This window comes from Coregonus clupeaformis, unplaced genomic scaffold (genome assembly GCF_020615455.1).
Source record: "Coregonus clupeaformis isolate EN_2021a unplaced genomic scaffold, ASM2061545v1 scaf0024, whole genome shotgun sequence".
Classification (NCBI taxonomy): domain Eukaryota; kingdom Metazoa; phylum Chordata; class Actinopteri; order Salmoniformes; family Salmonidae; genus Coregonus; species Coregonus clupeaformis.
The window spans coordinates 17451-31804 of NW_025533479.1; positions in this window are offsets into that span (position 1 = coordinate 17451).

A 14354-nucleotide genomic window follows, 5' to 3' on the forward strand; every position below is an offset into this window, starting at 1 on the left:
GAACACCATCCCCACTGTCAAACATGGAGGTGGAAACATTATGCTTTGGGGGTGTTTTTCTGCTAAGGGGACAGGACAACTTCACCGCATCAAAGTGACGATGGACGGGGCCATGTACCGTCAAATCTTGGGTGAGAACCTCGTTCCCTCAGCCAGGGCATTGAAAATGGGTTGTGGATGGGTATTCCAGCATGACAATGACCCAAAACACACGGCCAAGGCAACAAAGGAGTGGTTCAAGAAGAAGCACATTAAGGTCCTGGAGTGGCCTAGCCAGTCTCCAGACCTTAATCCCATAGAAAATCTGTGGAGGGAGCTGAAGGTTCGAGTTGCCAAACGTCAGCCTTGAAACCTTAATGACTTGGAGAAGATCTGCAAAGAGGAGTGGAACAAAATCCCTCCTGAGATGTGTGCAAACCTGGTGGCCAACTACAAGAAACGTCTGACCTCTGTGATTGCCAACAAGGGTTTTGCCACCAAGTACTAAATCATGTTTTGCAGAGGGGTCAAATACTTAATTCCCTCATTAAAATGCAAATCAATGTATAAAATTTTTGACATGCGTTTTTCTGGATTTTTTGGTTGTTATTCTGTCTCTCACTGTTCAAATAAACCTACCATTAAAATTATAGACTGATCATGTCTTTGTCAGTGGGCAAACGTACAAAATCAGCAGGGGATCAAATACTTTTTTCCCTCACTGTACCAGGCGGTGTCAGAGGAAGGCCCTAAAAATTGTAAACGACTCCAACCACCCAAGTCATAGACTGTTCTCTCTGCTGCTGCACGGCAAGTGGTACCGAACCAACAGGACCCTGAACAGCTTCTACCCCCAAACCATAAGCCATCAGACTGCTAAATACACTGCTCAAAAAAATAAAGGGAACACTTATACAACACATCCTAGATCTGAATGAATGAAATAATCTTATTAAATACTTTTTTCTTTACATTGTTGAATGTGCTAACAACAAAATCACACAAAAACTATCAATGGAAATCAAATTTATCAACCCATGGAGGTCTGGATTTGGAGTCACCCTCAAAATTAAAGTGGAAAACCACACTACAGGCTGATCCAACTTTGATGTAATGTCCTTAAAACAAGTCAAAATGAGGCTCAGTAGTGTGTGTGGCCTCCACGTGCCTGTATGACCTCCCTACAACGCCTGGGCATGCTCCTGATGAGGTGGCGGATGGTCTCCTGAGGGATCTCCTCCCAGACCTGGACTAAAGCATCCGCCAACTCCTGGACAGTCTGTGGTGCAACGTGGCGTTGGTGGATGGAGCGAGACATGATGTCCCAGATGTGCTCAATTGGACTCAGGTCTGGGGAACGGGCGGGCCAGTCCATAGCATCAATGCCTTCCTCTTGCAGGAACTGCTGACACACTCCAGCCACATGAGGTCTAGCATTGTCTTGCATTAGGAGGAACCCAGGGCCAACCGCACCAGCATATGGTCTCACAAGGGGTCTGAGGATCTCATCTCGGTACTTAATGGCAGTCAGGCTACCTCTGGCGAGCACATGGAGGGCTGTGCGGCCCCCCAAAGAAATGCCACCCCACACCATGACTGACCCACCGCCAAACCGGTCATGCTGGAGGATGTTGCAGGCAGCAGAACGTTCTCCACGGCGTCTCCAGACTCTGTCATGTCTGTCACATGTGCTCAGTGTGAACCTGCTTTCATCTGTGAAGAGCACAGGGCGCCAGTGGCGGATTTGCCAATCTTGGTGATCTCTGGGAAATGCCAAACGTCCTGCACGGTGTTGGGCTGTAAGCACAACCCCCACCTGTGGACGTCGGGCCCTCATACCACCCTCATGGAGTCTGTTTCTGACCGTTTGAGCAGACACATGCACATTTGTGGCCTGCTGGAGGTCATTTTTCAGGGCTCTGGCAGTGCTCCTCCTGCTCCTCCTTGCACAAAGACAGAGGTAGCGGTCCTGCTGCTGGGTTGTTGCCCTCCTACGGCCTCCTCCACGTCTCCTGATGTACTGGCCTGTCTCCTGGTAGCGCCTCCATGCTCTGGACACTATGCTGACAGACACAGCAAACCTTCTTGCCACAGCTCGCATTGATGTGCCATCCTGGATGAGCTGCACTACCTGAGCCACTTGTGTGGGTTGTAGACTCCGTCTCATGCTACCACTAGAGTGAAAGCACCGCCAGCATTCAAAAGTGACCAAAACATCAGCCAGGAAGCATAGGAACTGAGAAGTGGTCTGTGGTCACCACCTGCAGAACCACTTCTTTATTGGGGGTGTCTTGCTAATTGCCTATAATTTCCACCTGTTGTCTATTCCATTTGCACAACAGCATGTGAAATGTATTGTCAATCAGTGTTGCTTCCTAAGTGGACAGTTTGATTTCACAGAAGTGTGATTGACTTGGAGTTACATTGTGTTGTTTAAGTGTTCCCTTTATTTTTGAGCAGTGTAGTTAGTTAAATAGTTAACCAATAGCTACCCGGACTATCTGCATTGACCTTTTTTTTTTTCACTAACTTTTTTTTGACTCAGATTCATCACATACGCAGCTGCTGTTACTGTTTATTAATGAAGTATGTGACGAATAACATTTGATTAGATTTATTTTTATTTGATTCAGGATCTAACAGTGAAAAGCTACCACAGTGCTGCTGTATGTGAAGGACACTGCCTTAGGCTAAGGTCCTTAGAGTCAGAGCTGCACCGCATTGTGATGGAAATACAATTTGTGTGTGTGTGTGTGTGTGTGTGTGTGTGTGTGTGTGTGTGTGTGCGCGCGTACAGTGGAAAAACATGAAACATGACATAATACAGAACATTAATAGACAAGAACAGCTCAAGGACAGAACTACTGGTGGTAAGTGTGTGTGTCAGAGCGTGTGTAAGTTGACTATGCAAACAATTTTAAATGTTCAACACATTAATGTTTCTTATAAAAAGAAGAAGTGATGCAGTCAGTCTCTCCTCAACTCTTAGCCAAGAGAGACTGGCATGCATAGTATTTATATTAGCCCTCTGATTACAATGATGAGCAAGAAGTGCCAATCTAACACAGAAAGTAGAGACGTGATTTATGTTATCATAATGGGCAGAGCATGGCTGACATAATTTCAACCTCACTGCCTGTCTTGATAAAACATATTTTTCATAGCTAGATCTTTAATGCAGTCACGCTGTGTAAAGATTACTTCAGATGTAGGATCTTAATTTGAGCCAGCTTGCTACAGCAGGAAAATAATCCTGCAGCAACAGGAAATGTGAATTATTATGTGGATTATAATTCATGGACATTTTTGAAGGGATTGATACATTTTTTGTTATGGCAAATGAAGTCTGACATTTCAAAGTGGAAATTACAAACTTTAGAAGCCTTTTTAAAACTCAAATACAATACAAGTTTGCATTTCCTGCTGTGCAGGAAAATTCCCAGCAACAAAAGAGATAAAATGAAGATCCTACATTTGTATATCGTATTCATGTGTTTCCTGAGATGTTAAACACTTCTCCAGGGGTTGTAAAGTCTGATAATCTGCACAGCATGACAGGAATAAAGACATTGAACGGGCCCAATCTGTTAATTAATCCTCATAACCTTAAGGACTCCTCCCCCTCTCTACACCTCTAACAGGAACTTATGACTGCTACTAGTAGGAGCAGGAGCTGTTTTCCATATTACCCATCTGGGTGATAGTACCATCGATCAGGGGTGGATTCAACGGTGTGCAATGTTTAGAAAGCTGCAGATAGAAAAGTGAAAAGTAGAGCTATGACAGAGACATTATTCTGTGACAGAGACATTATTCTGTGACAGAGATTCATGTGTGTCCTAAAAGCATCTATCTGAAGGTTAGGTAATTTTGAGACATATGGAAAGAAAACTGCCAAACAAGACATAAGTGTGTGGGTGATGGGCCTTTGTGTTTATGGTGTTATGTAGTCTTTGTGTTTATGGTGTTATGTAGTCTTTGTGTTTATGGTGTTATGTAGTCTTTGTGTTTATGGTGTTATGTAGTCTTTGTGTTTATGGTGTTATGTAGTCTTTGTGTTTATGGTGTTATGTAGTCTTTGTGTTTATGGTGTTATGTAGTCTTTGTGTTTATGGTGTTATGTAGTCTTTGTGTTTATGGTGTTATGTAGCCTTTGTGTTTATGGTGTTATGTAGCCTTTGTGTTTATGGTGTTATGTAGCCTTTGTGTTTATGGTGTTATGTAGCCTTTGTGTTTATGGTGTTATGTAGTCTTTGTGTTTATGGTGTTATGTAGTCTTTGTGTTTATGGTGTTATGTAGTCTTTGTGTTTATGGTGTTATGTAGTCTTTGTGTTTATGGTGTTATGTAGTCTTTGTGTTTATGGTGTTATGTAGTCTTTGTGTTTATGGTGTTATGTAGTCTTTGTGTTTATGGTGTTATGTAGTCTTTGTGTTTATGGTGTTATGTAGTCTTTGTGTTTATGGTGTTATGTAGTCTTTGTGTTTATGGTGTTATGTAGTCTTTGTGTTTATGGTGTTATGTAGCCTTTGTGTTTATGGTGTTATGTAGCCTTTGTGTTTATGGTGTTATGTAGCCTTTGTGTTTATGGTGTTATGTAGTCTTTGTGTTTATGGTGTTATGTAGTCTTTGTGTTTATGGTGTTATGTAGTCTTTGTGTTTATGGTGTTATGTAGTCTTTGTGTTTATGGTGTTATGTAGTCTTTGTGTTTATGGTGTTATGTAGTCTTTGTGTTTATGGTGTTATGTAGCCTTTGTGTTTATGGTGTTATGTAGTCTTTGTGTTTATGGTGTTATGTAGTCTTTGTGTTTATGGTGTTATGTAGTCTTTGTGTTTATGGTGTTATGTAGCCTTTGTGTTTATGGTGTTATGTAGTCTTTGTGTTTATGGTGTTATGTAGTCTTTGTGTTTATGGTGTTATGTAGTCTTTGTGTTTATGGTGTTATGTAGTCTTTGTGTTTATGGTGTTATGTAGTCGTTGTGTTTATACTACCTACTGCCCATTTGAGTGAAAAGCTATTTTCTGGCTGGCTACATCCCCACATTCTGCAGTAATGAATCTGCATGAGGTAACTTACGCCCATTAAGCACCAACAAACAGTGCTTAATCCATTAAATAGGCCTCCATTACATTCCCTGACTCTTCATCTGCAGAGTAACATTACACAGCACAGCAGTCATCACAAAGCCTTGATTAAAACTTCTCTTTCAGTTCAACTGAGGGGTTAAAGTGGTTTTAACAACTCTTTCTGGTCAAATTGTCTAGTTCTAAAGAGAAACACAGTCTCTATTCACTCTTAATTAGTTACGAAAGTCTTCTTAGTATTGCACTATACAGAGGTCTCCCTTGTGGTCATCAACTAAGATGTTCTATTAAACTAGATGGGGAAGCAAAAGTAGTGCACTATTACAGAGAAAAGGCTTGCCACTAGGAACACAGCCATGGTCTTAGTTTCATGTTGTCTTCATCTAATGGGTCTGGTCTAGTGGCTTTCTGTCTAGGCCTGGTTTGATCTATAGACAGGGAGTGTAGCATGTATAGTGATCTATAGATAGTGAGATCAGTCTGTATAGTGATCTATATACAGTGAGTTCAGTCTGTATAGTGATCTATAGATAGTGAGATCAGTCTGTATAGTGATCTATATACAGTGAGTTCAGTCTGTATAGTGATCTATAGACGGTGAGTTCAGTCTGTATAGTGATCTATAGACAGTGAGTTCAGTCTGTATAGTGATCTATAGACAGTGAGTGTAGTCTGTATAGTGATCTATAGACAGTGAGTTCAGTCTGTATAGTGATCTATAGATAGTGAGTTCAGTCTGCATAGTGATCTATAGACAGTGAGTTCAGTCTGTATAGTGATCTATAGACAGTGAGTTCAGTCTGTATAGTGATCTATAGACAGTGAGTGTAGTCTGTATAGTGATCTATAGACAGTGAGTTCAGTCTGTATAATGATCTATAGACAGTGAGTTTGGTCTGTATAGTGATCTATAGACAGTGAATGTAGTCTTTATAGTAATCTATAGACAGTGAATGCAGTCTGTATAGTGATCTATAGACAGTGAGTTCAGTCTGTATAGTGATCTATAGACAGTGAATGTTGTTTGTATAGTGATCTATAGACAGTGAGTTCAGTCTGTATAGTGATCTATAGACAGTGAATGTAGTCTGTATAGTGATCTATAGACAGTGAGTTCAGTCTGTATAGTGATCTATAGACAGTGAGTTCAGTCTGTATAGTGATCTATAGACAGTGAGTTCAGTCTGTATAGTGATCTATAGACAGTGAGTTCAGTCTGTATAGTGATCTATAGACAGTGAGTTCAGTCTGTATAGTGATCTATAGACAGTGAGTGTTGTTTGTATAGTGATCTATAGACAGTGAGTTCAGTCTGTATAGTGATCTATAGACAGTGAGTTCAGTCTGTATAGTGATCTATAGACAGTGAGTTCAGTCTGTATATTGATCTATAGACAGTGAGTGTAGTCTGTATAGTGATCTATAGACAGTGAGTTCAGTCTGTATAGTGATCTATAGACAGTGAGTTCAGTCTGTATGGTGATCTATAGACAGTGAGTTCAGTCTGTATAGTGATCTATAGACAGTGAGTTCAGTCTGTATAGTGATCTATAGACAGTGAGTTCAGTCTGTATAGTGATCTATAGACAGTGAGTGTTGTTTGTATAGTGATCTATAGACAGTGAGTTCAGTCTGTATAGTGATCTATAGACAGTGAATGTTGTCTGTATAGTGATCTATAGACAGTGAGTTCAGTCTGTATAGTGATCTATAGACAGTGAATGTTGTCTGTATAGTGATCTATAGACAGTGAGTTCAGTCTGTATAGTGATCTATAGACAGTGAATGTAGTCTGTATAGTGATCTATAGACAGTGAGTTCAGTCTGTATAGTGATCTATAGACAGTGAGTTCAGTCTGTATATTGATCTATAGACAGTGAATGTTGTCTGTATAGTGATCTATAGACAGTGAGTTAAGTCTGTATAGTGATCTATAGACAGTGAATGTTGTCTGTATAGTGATCTATAGACAGTGAGTTCAGTCTCTATAGAGATCTATAGACAGTGAGTTAAGTCTGTATAGTGATCTATAGACAGTGAGTTCAGTCTGTATAGTGATCTATAGACAGTGAGTTCAGTCTGTATAGTGATCTATAGACAGTGAGTTCAGTCTGTATAGTGATCTATAGACAGTGAGTTCAGTCTGTATAGTGATCTATAGACAGTGAGTTCAGTCTGTATAGTGATCTATAGACAGTGAGTTCAGTCTGTATAGTGATCTATAGACAGTGAGTGTAGCCTGTATAGTGATCTATAGACAGTGAGTTCAGTCTGTATAGTGATCTATAGACAGTGAGTGTAGTCTGTATAGTGATCTATAGACAGTGAGTTCAGTCTGTATAGTGATCTATAGACAGTGAGTTCAGTCTGTATAGTGATCTATAGACAGTGAGTTCAGTCTGTATAGTGATCTATAGACAGTGAGTTCAGTCTGTATAGTGATCTATAGACAGTGAGTTCAGTCTGTATAGTGATCTATAGACAGTGAGTGTAGTCTGTATAGTGATCTATAGACAGTGAGTTCAGTCTGTATATTGATCTATAGACAGTGAATGTTGTCTGTATAGTGATCTATAGACAGTGAGTTAAGTCTGTATAGTGATCTATAGACAGTGAATGTTGTCTGTATAGTGACCTATAGACAGTGAGTTCAGTCTGTATAGAGATCTATAGACAGTGAGTTCAGTCTGTATAGTGATCTATAGACAGTGAGTTCAGTCTGTATAGTGATCTATAGACAGTGAGTTCAGTCTGTATAGTGATCTATAGACAGTGAGTTCAGTCTGTATAGTGATCTATAGACAGTGAGTTCAGTCTGTATAGTGATCTATAGACAGTGAGTTCAGTCTGTATAGTGATCTATAGACAGTGAGTTCAGTCTGTATAGTGATCTATAGACAGTGAGTGTAGTCTGTATAGTGATCTATAGACAGTGAGTGTAGTCTGTATAGTGATCTATAGACAGTGAGTTCAGTCTGTATATTGATCTATAGACAGTGAATGTTGTCTGTATAGTGATCTATAGACAGTGAGTTAAGTCTGTATAGTGATCTATAGACAGTGAATGTTGTCTGTATAGTGACCTATAGACAGTGAGTTCAGTCTGTATAGAGATCTATAGACAGTGAGTTCAGTCTGTATAGTGATCTATAGACAGTGAGTTCAGTCTGTATAGTGATCTATAGACAGTGAGTTCAGTCTGTATAGTGATCTATAGACAGTGAGTTCAGTCTGTATAGTGATCTATAGACAGTGAGTTCAGTCTGTATAGTGATCTATAGACAGTGAGTTCAGTCTGTATAGTGATCTATAGACAGTGAGTTCAGTCTGTATAGTGATCTATAGACAGTGAGTGTAGTCTGTATAGTGATCTATAGACAGTGAGTGTAGTCTGTATAGTGATCTATAGACAGTGAGTTCAGTCTGTATAGTGATCTATAGACAGTGAGTTCAGTCTGTATAGTGATCTATAGACAGTGAGTTCAGTCTGTATAGTGATCTATAGACAGTGAGTTCAGTCTGTATAGTGATCTATAGACAGTGAGTTCAGTCTGTATAGTGATCTATAGACAGTGAGTTCAGTCTGTATAGTGATCTATAGACAGTGAGTTCAGTCTGTATAGTGATCTATAGACAGTGAGTTCAGTCTGTATAGTGATCTATAGACAGTGAGTTCAGTCTGTATAGTGATCTATAGACAGTGAGTTCAGTCTGTATAGTGATCTATAGACAGTGAGTTCAGTCTGTATAGTGATCTATAGACAGTGAGTTCAGTCTGTATAGTGATCTATAGACAGTGAGTTCAGTCTGTATAGTGATCTATAGACAGTGAGTTCAGTCTGTATAGTGATCTATAGACAGTGAGTTCAGTCTGTATAGTGATCTATAGACAGTGAGTTCAGTCTGTATAGTGATCTATAGACAGTGAGTTCAGTCTGTATAGTGATCTATAGACAGTGAGTTCAGTCTGTATAGTGATCTATAGACAGTGAGTTCAGTCTGTATAGTGATCTATAGACAGTGAGTTCAGTCTGTGTAGTGATCTATAGACAGTGAGTTCAGTCTGTATAGTGATCTATAGACAGTGAGTTCAGTCTGTATAGTGATCTATAGACAGTGAGTTCAGTCTGTATAGTGATCTATAGACAGTGAGTTCAGTCTGTATAGTGATCTATAGACAGTGAGTTCAGTCTGTATAGTGATCTATAGACAGTGAGTTCAGTCTGTATAGTGATCTATAGACAGTGAGTTCAGTCTGTATAGTGATCTATAGACAGTGAGTTCAGTCTGTATAGTGATCTATAGACAGTGAGTTCAGTCTGTATAGTGATCTATAGACAGTGAGTTCAGTCTGTATAGTGATCTATAGACAGTGAGTTCAGTCTGTATAGTGATCTATAGACAGTGAGTTCAGTCTGTATAGTGATCTATAGACAGTGAGTTCAGTCTGTATAGTGATCTATAGACAGTGAGTTCAGTCTGTATAGTGATCTATAGACAGTGAGTTTAGTCTGTATAGTGATATATAGACAGTGAGTTCAGTCTGTATAGTGATCTATAGACAGTGAGTGTAGCTTGTATAGTGATCTATAGACAGTGAGTTCAGTCTGTATAGTGATCTATAGACAGTGAATGTTGTCTGTATAGTGATCTATATACAGTGAGTTCAGTCTGTATAGAGATCTATAGACAGTGAGTTCAGTCTGTATATTGATCTATAGACAGTGAGTTCAGTCTGTATAGTGATCTATAGACAGTGAGTTCAGTCTGTATAGTGATCTATAGACAGTGAGTTCAGTCTGTATAGTGATCTATAGACAGTGAGTTTAGTCTGTATAGTGATCTATAGACAGTGAGTTCAGTCTGTATAGTGATCTATAGACAGTGAGTTCAGTCTGTATAGTGATCTATAGACAGTGAGTTCAGTCTGTATAGTGATCTATAGACAGTGAGTTCAGTCTGTATAGTGATCTATAGACAGTGAGTTCAGTCTGTATAGTGATCTATAGACAGTGAGTTCAGTCTGTATAGTGATCTATAGACAGTGAGTTCAGTCTGTATAGTGATCTATAGACAGTGAGTTCAGTCTGTATAGTGATCTATAGACAGTGAGTGTAGTCTGTATAGTGATCTATAGACAGTGAGTTCAGTCTGTATAGTGATCTATAGACAGTGAGTTCAGTCTGTATAGTGATCTATAGACAGTGAGTTCAGTCTGTATAGTGATCTATAGACAGTGAGTTCAGTCTGTATAGTGATCTATAGACAGTGAGTTCAGTCTGTATAGTGATCTATAGACAGTGAGTTCAGTCTGTATAGTGATCTATAGACAGTGAGTTCAGTCTGTATAGTGATCTGTATAGTGATCTATAGACAGTGAGTTCAGTCTGTATAGTGATCTATAGACAGTGAGTTCAGTCTGTATAGTGATCTATAGACAGTGAGTTCAGTCTGTATAGTGATCTATAGACAGTGAGTTCAGTCTGTATAGTGATCTATAGACAGTGAGTTCAGTCTGTATAGTGATCTATAGACAGTGAGTGTAGTCTGTATAGTGATCTATAGACAGTGAGTTCAGTCTGTATAGTGATCTATAGACAGTGAGTTTAGTCTGTATAGTGGTCTATAGACAGTGAGTTCAGTCTGTATAGTGATCTATAGACAGTGAGTTCAGTCTGTATAGTGATCTATAGACAGTGAGTTTAGTCTGTATGGTGATCTATAGACAGTGAGTTCAGTCTGTATAGTGATCTATAGACAGTGAGTTCAGTCTGTATAGTGATCTATAGACAGTGGTCCCTTTAGACTTTGCTTTTAAGGAGTTCACTGCCCTTTAAAGTATAAAGCATTAAGAGCTAGGGCTGAGAAGTGGAGTTATTTTGGGGTATGTCCCAAATGGCACCCTATTCCCTGTATAGTGCACTACTTTTGACCAGGGCCCACAGTGCACTATGTATGGAGTACGGGGCCATTTGGGATGCGGGCATGCTTCAGTGCAGTATGTCAGTGGAGTGGACTAGATGTCCCTTGAGCTTGTATAGTACGTGCGTCTTGTGGTTCAAGTCAGGCAGCTGGATAGTAGGCTAGCTAGATGGTTCAAAAGTGCAGTTGAAATGTGGAGTGCATATAGAGTATCTAACCTAACCTCCCCTGTGAATTGACTGATCATTGGCCCATCATACCGACTAATGGGAAACCTTCTCAACTGGAACATAGCCCCACTCTACAGGCTAAGGAATGGCATGGTCGTGTCCCAAATGGCACCCTACGCCCCATAGGACTCTTGTCAAAAGTAGTGCACTTAATAGGGAATAGGGTGCCATTGGGGATGCATTTTCCAATGTATTCCAATCCATTCCAATCCATTTGGCAAATCTAATATAGAACTGCTCAGTAACACTGGGGATGTGGTTTACCTTTCATGTTCTGACATGTTCAGGTAGTCAATTGATCAAAGGGGATTCTGTGTATATGTCATTGATGGAGTGCACACTAACTGTAGCACCATCTACAACGGGTTCTATTAATAATACAGAAAGTAACTGTAGCACCATCTACAACGGGTTCTATTATTAATACAGAAAGTAACTGTAGCACATCTACAACGGGTTCTATTAATAATACAGAAAGTAACTGTAGCACCATCTACAACGGGTTCTATTAATAATACAGAAAGTAACTGTAGCACCATCTACAACGGGTTCTATTAATAATACAGAAAGTAACTGTAGCACATCTACAACGGGTTCTATTATTAATACAGAAAGTAACTGTAGCACATCTACAACGGGTTCTATTAATAATACAGAAAGTAACTGTAGCACCATCTACAATGGGTTCTATTAATAATACAGAAAGTAACTGTAGCACCATCTACAATGGGTTCTATTAATCATACAGAAAGTAACTGTAGCACCATCCACACTGGCATTTGTAATCTGATTCCATTATAACTAGAATATCCACAGGCCTCCTGTCCTGCCAGAGTGTCTTTATATCCACAGGCCTCCTGTCCTGCCAGAGTGTCTTCATATCCACAGGCCTCCTGTCCTGCCAGAATGTCTTCATATCCACAGGCCTCCTGTCCTGCCAGAGTGTCTTCATATCCACAGGCCTCCTGTCCTGCCAGAATGTCTTCATATCCACAGGCCTCCTGTCCTGCCAGAGTGTCTTCATATCCACAGGCCTCCTGTCCTGCCAGAATGTCTTCATATCCACAGGCCTCCTGTCCTGCCAGAGTGTCTTCATATCCACAGGCCTCCTGTCCTGCCAGAGTGTCTTCATATCCACAGGCCTCCTGTCCTGCCAGAGTGTCTTTATATCCACAGGCCTCCTGTCCTGCCAGAGTGTCTTCATATCCACAGGCCTCCTGTCCTGCCAGAGTGTCTTTATATCCACAGGCCTCCTGTCCTGCCAGAGTGTCTTTATATCCACAGGCCTCCTGTCCTGCCAGAGTGTCTTCATATCCACAGGCCTCCTGTCCTGCCAGAGTGTCTTTATATCCACAGGCCTCCTGTCCTGCCAGAGTGTCTTTATATCCACAGGCCTCCTGTCCTGCCAGAGTGTCTTCATATCCACAGGCCTGCTGTTCTTTTCTTTCTGTACCTCTGCTAAGTACAGCCAGGTCTCTCACACAACTCAAACCCACACTTGCACGCAGATACACACACGCATGCACACACACCTGCATGCGATCCGCGCACGCACACACACTCTTTACCGCTGCTGAGTACAGGCAGGTTAGTCATACTGTTAGCCTTGAATTACAGTGTGTGTGTATTTGGGGAGATGTGTGTTCAAGAAAGACTGTCACGATCGTCTTGAAATGAAGCGGGCCAAGGCGCAGCGTTGAATGCGTACATATTATTTATTAAACAGATCACACGATCAAAACAACGAACGAAACGTGAAGTCCTTCGATACACACAAACCAAAAGGAACAAGAAACCACAACCACAAAGTGAAAACAGACAGTTTAAATATGGCTCCCAATCAGAGACAACCAGAAAACAGCTGACACTCGTTGCCTCTGATTGGGAGTCACTTAGGCCAACACAGAAAACAACAACCTAGAAAACCCAACATAGAAACAACCCACACAGAACGAACACACCCTGGCTCAACATACAGAGTCCCGGAGCCAGAGCGTGACAGTGACAGAGTCAGAGAAAGAGAGAAAGAACACTGTAAAAACACACCAGTGTGTCATCTGCTGACGTGCACACTTTGTTTTAGTGTTTATTGTGTAGGGTTTAACAAAGTGATAAAGTACGCACTTCAGGGACGTTCCAGTGATAGGATGAGCTTCTGGTGTGCTGTAATGCTCATTTGGTAGAGGATGGTGCTTGCACCGCCGGGTTGTGGGTTCAATTCCCAGGGCCAACAATGGCAGCATGACTGGAAGTCACGTCTGCTAAATGGCATATTATTCAAATGAAATCTCTGTACCGTGTTTCCCATGTAAAAAAAACAAGTTCAGGTTGAAAAAAACTATTTAGCTAGTTTAATTAGGACGCCCGCTCTCTCTCTCTCTCTCTCTCTCTCTCTCTCTCTCTCTCTCTCTCTCTCTCTCTCTCTCTCTCTCTCTCTCTTTCTCTCTCTCTCTCTCTCTCAATGTTGAAAATGAAGGTTTATGATATAAAAGCACCCAGAAAAAAACGATGTCTTATATTCAGATAGAAGGTAATAGCAGCTAGATGAACAGGGCTCGGATTAGCAACAAATTGGCAATCATCTGCATACACTCACAAAAGCACTCCCCGCCACACACTTCCCCAGAAATTAAATCAGAAATCCATGAAAACAAAACAGTAATTAGTAACCCACCTCACCTCTTAATAACATACAGTGTATTCTTCAGGGTCCTGTTGCTGTCTGCTGTCTGCATCCATATTAGCCAGCCTTGTGAGTGATATTACGATACCACGATACTACGATACCGCGATACCACAATACCATGATACTACGATACCACGATACTACGATACCACGATACCACGATACTACGATACCACGATACCACGATACCACGATACCACGACACCACGATACCACGATACCACGATACCACGATACCACGAGACCACGATACCACGAGACCACGATACCACGATACCACGATACCACGATACCACGATACTACGATACCACGATACTACGATACTACGATACTACGATACCACGATACTACGATACCAGGGGTACTAGGGGGGGTATACCTTGGGGTATTTTGCCCATCCACAGGGGGTACTTTAGTAGACTCATGAGGGGATACTTCAGGGGTACTCC